General features: G+C 51.0%; 1 protein-coding gene across 3 annotated transcripts in view; it reads left to right on the top strand.

The window, feature by feature from the left end:
• Window positions 1–6,127: 6,127 nt before the first annotated feature.
• XPO1 (exportin 1) overlaps window positions 6,128–7,908 on the top strand; it is a 33,702-nt gene continuing 31,921 nt past the window's right edge. Inside the window, exon 1 of one of the 3 annotated variants that reach the window (XM_064647481.1) lies at window positions 6,128–6,602. The gene's annotated coding sequence lies outside the window, so the exon portion shown is untranslated. The other 2 variants (XM_064647484.1, XM_064647483.1) reach the window with 2 other exon arrangements.

The raw sequence follows: 7,908 nt of genomic DNA, 5'->3' as shown, positions 1-7,908 counted from the left end.
TTTCCTGTTTCCAAGATTTTGAGATTATGTTGCATTATTTCTTTCTACTTGGGTTTGTAACACCTGAGTTATGATCATCTGCAAATGCTGTTAATATTCTTCTTGCAGCCTCTCTGAGATCACTGATCTGGGACATTCATCAAAACAGACCAGTTGCTTTCTTCCACACAAGAATAAATGAAGCTAAATGCAAAATCAGTTTGGCCAAAGAGACAGTGGAGTGAAACAAAAGTAATTAAAGAATACAAGAGGTACATCAGAAACTCTCCCAAAAGAAAAAAAAAAACAACAACTAAGAACAACAGCAGATGCTCCATGAGAAGAGGGATGCTCAGGCAGGATTAGTTCTGCCATTTCTACAATGACATGAAGTAAGAGTGGAAGGACAGAGCAAATTCTCTGCATTCCTTTCATCAGCCAAACATATTTCCTGGTCCTGTCATGTCAATAATCCCAGAACTAAGCTGACAGCTGCCTGAGAAAGTGGAAACCACGAGGCATCTTTCCCTGCTCTCAGAAGGAAGCTTTGGCCATGGACACAGAGGGGGAAAGGAACGACTCTGCAGTCAGGGCACGGCCCCCAGGAAGGAATGATTTGGGAAAAGGGCCTTTGCTGAAGAATGAGGTGGAGGCTGGAGCTGTTTACAAAGGCACTGCTGACAGTAAGGGATTGCTTTAGTTGTGTGTTGCCCAGACATCCTTGGAGATTTACAGCTGGCAATTTCCTCGGAATGCCTCATTCCTTTCACTTCAGCCTCACTCGACACCTGCCTTCTCTTCTCCTTTGCCTTATTTCCCCAGCTCTGTTGTTCTCCCTTCCCTGGTCTTTCCATTTACTAGTCCTACTTTAAGTCAAGGAATTCTGACACTAACAGGATATTTTTCTCTGACTCCTCCTGCTGTCAGAACCTCAGCTTTCCTGGAGGCACAACTCCTAATGCAAGTACAGCACCCAGGAAAATCCCACTGCTGCTGAAAAACCTCAGGAGACCAAACTGACTGCAGCTAAAGGAGATGATCTGCTAAACTGCTCAAGAAAATTCACAGGAAGGGTGTTCAAAACCCCCAAAAGAGTTAAAAAAAAAATAAATGTTTGCATAAAATATAAAAGGAAGAACACCACATAGCTCTTTAGCTTTGGGGTGAAAGCTAATAAGCACTGCCCAGCTCCTTCAGTCTCTCCTCCACCTTGAGCTGCCAGACTTCCACAGGGTTTTCCATCTCTTTCCTGTGCTGATGGACCAAAACCCAGGCATGGTGTTCCAGATGCAGCTAATGAGAGACCAGCAGAGAGAAATAATCACTTCACTTGATCTCCTGGTTATGCTCCTTTTGATCCAGCCTAGTGTGCAGTTGGCTTTTATCACTCCCAGGCCACAGTGCTGACCTGAAACCCAAGCAAATTTTTCTATTGATTCCAGCAAGGCCTAAATGCCAGAGTGAACATCTAATAAAGGAGCCAACAGCCAGGGCACAGTGGTAACAAAACAGCAAGAATGAGCTTACAACAACTACTGACAGCATGTGTGGGAGAGGAGTTGGGATCCACACACACACTCACCCTCTTCAAACAGCTGCTTTTTACTGGTTTCTGACCCAGCCTTTACCTGGCTCCTCACAGAACACATGAGAAGGGGTGGATTTTCTCATCCCACAGCATGTTCAGCCACACAGGGAGGCTGTTTCTAAAAAAAAAAACAACCAAAAAACATTAAAATGTTATTTGAGATAAGCACAGCCAGTGCTATGGATGAGCCAGGAACTCTCTCTACTCAAACACAGGGTTTAGCTCACTAATGAAGCTAAGCCCTGTTGTGTTTTTAATAAATTGTAATTTATTAAAACCACATTTCATTCTGAGGCACCACCAACACCTGAGGAAAACGTGAGAAGCTGCATCTGCTCCCCAAATAGTTTACACTCAGTTTAACAAACTAATTTCAAGGATTAAAACATTTTTGTGTGAAACACACACACACAAAAGGAAAATAGAAGTGAACCTTCAGAACAAGCAGAAGGAGCTAAAAAAAAAAAAAAAATCTGCGTTTTTGGTCTCTGATATCAGTTTGTTTTGAACACCAGGGCCAAGAACATCAAAACACACATAGGAACTGTTTATTCTGAGTGCTGGAGTTACAGCCCTGGTCTCAGCACCACCAGCTTGCTATGTCTACCCATCCTTTTGGAATGACTTTCAAATTCAATCCCATCAGCTCCAGTGCTGCCTTCAATTACAGTTACCCTGCAAAACCCACAGATCTGTAAATTCTTAGACAAGCCAAGTCAGCAGAGCAAGATAAACAAGGTGAATTAAACATAGCACCCCGACACAGATGTTACAGGGTGCAGTTACTTTTATGTATGATGAAAAAAATAGAGAGCATTCACAGTCCAGCTCTTCAAGGGCCTTATTTATATTTTTTTTCCAAGAAATTTAACTGAGGAATTAAGTACAGTAATACCTTGAGCCAGTATTACATCACACAGGACCTACTTTGGCTTCACGTGGTCTTGCACCCTCTCAGCTTCTACACAAAACATTATTTTATCAGTTTATTATTATTTCCATCAATAAGGACTGTCCTATAGTTCTTATAATTAGGGAAGGCAACTATCCTGAGGCTAATTTCCTATCTAAAAAGAGCCCAGTGTTGCAAGGATGTTAAATATCCTCCTTTTTTTGGGCTGTGAGCTCCCAAGCAGCCTTATCCAAAGAAACAAATAAGAAAAATAACCTTCTGAGAGGACATCACTCTTCAGTTCAATTCTGAATGTTGCACATACTTTGCAATGTCATAATTTCACATTAAGCTCCCAGCATTAATATATATATATATTTATATATATATATATAAATATATACTCTTGGTTGAATGAGTTAACTCCCACTTAAACCCACCAACACCTGAAACTCTTCTGGAGAAGCTAATTAATTTTTAAAGAAGCATGAAGCTTTATTTAAAGGTAAACTTTAGGCTATTGCCAGCAATCCTCCAAACATTATATACATCTGGAATGTAATGAAAATTATAGAAGCTGCAGAGAAGTTTGATCTGATGAGGTTACAAAATGCTCTGATAAAACTTCAACATTCATACAGAAAAACTTGAAGATAAGCTTTATTAAGCCAGGGCTGGACTTGCTCTTAGAAAACAAATACTGAAATGCTTTTACCAACTAAAAAAAAGTAGAGCTATAGGATAATAAAAGTAGAAAAATGAGAAAGACATAGGCAGCTTGAACCATTAGCAATCCTGATGTTACTGAACACTTTATGTTGGCATTCATAGCTTACAAATTGATCCCAAAGCCCATTTTCAGATGATTTTTTTTCTCCTTTCCAAAATTCTGGCTTCCAAATGGTCCCAAGCATGCTATGGCACAGTATTTCTTCTTATACTTACTCCATTTAGTTCTGCCACAAATTTTTAGCAAAACCATGGAGACCTTTCCCCAGCAGGTTCAACCAAAAGCTTCTCAGAGCCTCCAGGTGAAAAGTAAAAAGTAATTGAGAGGCTTCTCTTTCACCAGACAAGTATCAGGGCAGACCCCTTAAAATCAAAACTGATAAAGAAATCACATATAAAGATTATATATGTATATAGATATATATACATAGGAGCACAGATCTCTTTTCCACAGTGTAAGAACGTAGTTTGGCAAACAATACAAGTATCAAAAAATTAATCTCTCTGAATAGTCTACAGGACTGCTGAGGACAATTTAAACCTTTCCTAAAGGTCAGTACTTGTACTCCCAGATCTTTTCTTCCATTTGGGAAAAACCCAGCCAAAACAAAAAACCCAACCAAAACCCCACCAAACCAAAAAAACTCGCCAAATAAGTCACCCCCCCCCCCAAAAAAAAACCACCAGAGCAAACCCAAAGTTTTGTCTAGTTTGCTTAGGTTTTTTGAGTTCAGAAAAGAGATTAGGGCAAAGTAAAATGATTTTGTGAACAGAAGTCAGTGTGTCTGAGAGGACAGACTTCTTTGTAGTCTCAAGCTGAACACACACCACTTTTTTCCCCCTCTTTTAAACTGTGCAAAAGTGCTTAAGCACAAGCTTCCCTCCCATACCCTCAGCCATAGCACAGGTGAGCACCACCTCACAAAGCTCTAGTTTTCTTTGCAGACCACCAAGAGGACAGGGCACTCCACAGAAGTATCACTTCTATAACACGTTTCACTGACAGTGCAATGCCACCCCAAGAACATAATAAAAGGGGAAGTTTTGCTTCAGACTGGGTGATGGAAACTATAGGGCTCGTTCCTAGAAGGGCATTTAGAGACTTCATAACAGTACCCGCCTCGTAGAAGTGAATCATAAGTTTCTATAGCTATTGTTTTTTCAAAAGAGGAGATAAGGTTTTGAAGAAATGCATAAGTAGGTACTGATAAGAGCTTTTCCACATTTATGCATGGGGTAACCAGCCTTGCCTGAACCAGCCCTTGGAAAGCAGCCGTGAGAGGCTGAGGGACACAAGCAAGCTGGATCCCCCATGGATAGAGGTGCCGGAGGGGGACACGGGACACTGCGATGTGCACAGGCCTTGGTGGAGGGCACAGGACCGCCTGGGGAAGCGGTAGCCGGCACCCAGCCCTGGGTGGTGTCCCTGCTGCTCACAGGGCAGTGAGATACCACACTCTGCTCTACCCCCTCCAGAGAGGGACACCGGTGAGTAATGTCTGCCATTGCCACACAGCATCCCCCCATCTCCTCGCTGCACTCCCGCGGGAACTGCGCCTCAGTACTAACGGGATGGTGCTCGAGCCCCTTCCCCTCCCGGACCAGAGCCCCCAAACCCCTTCCCCTCAGTAACCAGCGCCCCGAACCCCTTCCCCTCAGGGACCAACCTGCCCTAAACCTTTTCCCCTAAAACCCTTCCCCTCACCGACCAGCCCCTCAACCCCCTTCCCCTCACGGACCCGACCCCCCAAATCCCATTCATTTAGGAGCAGCTCCCACAAACCTCTTTTTCTCAGGAACCAGCGCCCCTCAAAACAGAGGGCCAGAGCCCCAAACCCCTTCCCCTCAGGGACCAGTCCCTCCCAACTCCTACCCTTTACAGAGCAGCACCCTCAAACCCTTTTTCCCCGGCCGAGCTCCTTCCCTTCAATGACCAACTGCCCCAAATCCCTTTCCCTCATGGAGCGGCTCCCACGAACCTCTTTCTCACAGGAACCAGAACCCCTCAAACCCCTTCCCCTCAGCGACGAGAGACCCAAACCCCTTCCCATCATGATCCAGACCCCCAAACTCCTTCCCCTCACAGAGCGGCGCCCCCAAACTCTTTTTCTCCGCTCACAGACGAGCCCCTTCCCCTCAGTGACCAGTGGCCCGAACCCCTTCCCCTCAGTGACCACCCTCCCCGAACCCCTTCCCCTCACGTCCCCCTTCCCGCCCTCGCCCCTGAGGCGCGCGCCCGGGGCCGCCCAACGGCCGCCGCCTTTCCCGCCGCGGCCGCCCCGCCCCCTCCCGCCGCGGCCCCGAAAGCCGCGCTCCGGCGCGCGCGTCACGCCGCCGCCGCCGCGGGCCAATGGCAGCGCGGCGCCGCCTGCGCCCGCGCTTTGCGAACTCGGAGGCGGGGCCCCGCCGCCTTTGAGTGACAGCTGGGCTCGGCCAATCAGAGAGCAGCGCCCCCCCCGCCTCAGCGCTGCTGGGGAGGGGGCGGGTCCCCTCCGCTCGCCCCCCCGCCCCTCCGTGGCGCGCAGCGGATTGACAGCCGCGCCGCCCAATGGGCGCGGCGGCCGCCTGCGCGGCGGCACGTCCCGGGGCCAATGGGAGCGGGCGCTGGGCGGGGCCCCCGAGGTTTCCAAACGCTCCGCGGCGCCATGGGCTGAAAACTAAACCGAGATGGAATCTCCCAGTCTGAACCGGTTTGAGCCGGTTCCGAGCCTGTGGCATTAGGAGGGGGAGACGCGCCGCGCTCAGTCCCCGCCGCCGCCGCCGCGTGTGTGACCTGCTCGTAGGGGACCCGCAGCTGAGGGGGGGGCCAAGTTTAGTGCGAGCCGCTCAAGGCGGGGGGGCGGCGGGGATGGGGGCGAACTGAGCGCCGGGCGGGGAGGGCGGCAGCCGCAGGGGCAGCGAGAGCCGGGCCTGGGCGGCGCGGGAGGCGCAGCCGGGGACGATTCCCCCCGCAGCAGCGAGGCCGCAGCGCCGCGCCGGCCCCTTCGGCGGGGCTGAGGGGAAGGCGCGGAGCGGAGCCGGGCGCGGAGCCCCGGGGCCCGCGGCGGGCGCCTGGTGCAGCCAGGCCGGGCACGCTGCGAGGGCAGGAGGAGTGGCGCCACTAACCCCGACCCACCGCCGAGCAGCGAGCGCTCGTTTTCCTCCCCCCCTCCTCCTCCTCTTTCAGTGGTGGTTTTTTTCCCTCCTTCCGTGGTGTGGTTTCTTTTTTTTCCCTTCTTCCGTGGTGGTTTTTTTCCCTCCTTCCGTGTTTTTTTTTTTTTTTTTTTTTTTTTTAAATTGGGAGGGGGTTATTTTTGGTGGTCTTTTTTTTTTTTTTTCAAAAATTTTTTTTTTTTGGTGGCGTGCGGTGGTGGTTAGAAACTTGGCTCGCCCGCCCCTACTTTTCTGAAGGAAGAGGCTGTGAGAAACCCTTAGGTAAGCGAGGGCTGGCTGGGGTTGGGGGGGGTGGGTCGCGGTGGGGAAGGCGGAGGGGGCAGAGGGGGGGATTTTGGGGGGGCTCAGCCGTGTGTGCGCCCGTGCGAGGTGCACAGAGCGTGGTGTGTGCCGGCGGAGCTGTGATGGACCCCGTGGAGAAGCCCTGAGGGGCGGGGGTGCGCCGCGATGGGGTTCGGGGTACGAGCATCCCCGGCCCGGCCGAGCGCGGCCGCGGGTGCAGCGGGGGATGCTCCTCGTGGGGAGGGGACCGGGCGGGCCGGGGCCGGGCACGGGCGAAACCCGCGCGGCATAATCTGTAAATTATTAGGAGTGGAAGTTTCCAGAAATATTTTTTTTGTGTGTGTGTGTGTGTGTCTGTGCAGCAGTATTGAAACGTCCGCCTGGATCACGTGGGGAGCCCTGTATAGAGCGCAGGGCTGGAGCCCAGGGGAGGAGGAGGAGGGAGGGGCTGCGGGGCCGCCGCGCTCCGCAGGGCCCCGGCCCGCCCGACCCACCGCCCGGGCTCGTTCCCCGCCGCCAGCCGGGGCCCGCCGCCCTTTCCCGGGAGCCGGGAGGGGCTTCCCGGGAGCCGCTTCCCGGGAGCCGCAGCCCTGCCCGCCCTCCGCGGCGCTGCGGCGGCAGCCGGGGAAGGGCCGCCGCGCTGGGTGGGTGGGAGTTATTTCCAGCCCGAAAGGAGCGCTCCGAGGTGTGGGGCAGATGTGATTTAATCCGGCTCGTCCTCCCGCTTCACGTGCGAAGCGGCGAGAGGGGGAGAGGAGCTTTCGCTGCCGTCGCTGGCGTGTGAAGTGTGATGCGTTCGGGAGCCGCTCACCCCTCCTGGGTGGGATTTGCGAGTGATGCGGCTGATTCCTTGGAAGAGGAGGGCAGTTCGCTTGCATGGCGTGCTTGGGAACGGGGCACAGCGACTCTCACGGCGTGGTTTTTTTTTTTAATCGCTGCCCCCAGTGAGCTTTAAATAGCTGGGTTGAGGGTGCTCTAGGATTCGTGGTGAATACTCAGCATTTCTTCCTATTAAATGCCTGCTCTTATTGCTGTGCTGCCGAAATGAATCGGGTCTAGCACAACAAGCAAACTGTTGTGTTAAAGGTCCAGGGTCATCGAGAGTTGGGATAACTGTGTAAACAGTGCTGTAAATGCAGTTCTTTTGACCTTCGGTAGATGTCACATTCTTGCCATGTTGTAGGTTGTAGTTCAGATTTTTTTCTTTTTTTTTTTTCCTTCTTTTTTCCTGTTTTGTTTCTGTTTCCCCCTTTATTGGCAATTAAGAATTGATCAGTGGTGGGTC

This window comes from Pseudopipra pipra, chromosome 3 (assembly GCF_036250125.1).
Source record: "Pseudopipra pipra isolate bDixPip1 chromosome 3, bDixPip1.hap1, whole genome shotgun sequence".
NCBI lineage: Eukaryota > Metazoa > Chordata > Aves > Passeriformes > Pipridae > Pseudopipra > Pseudopipra pipra.
This window is presented reverse-complemented; position numbering and strand designations above follow the sequence as displayed.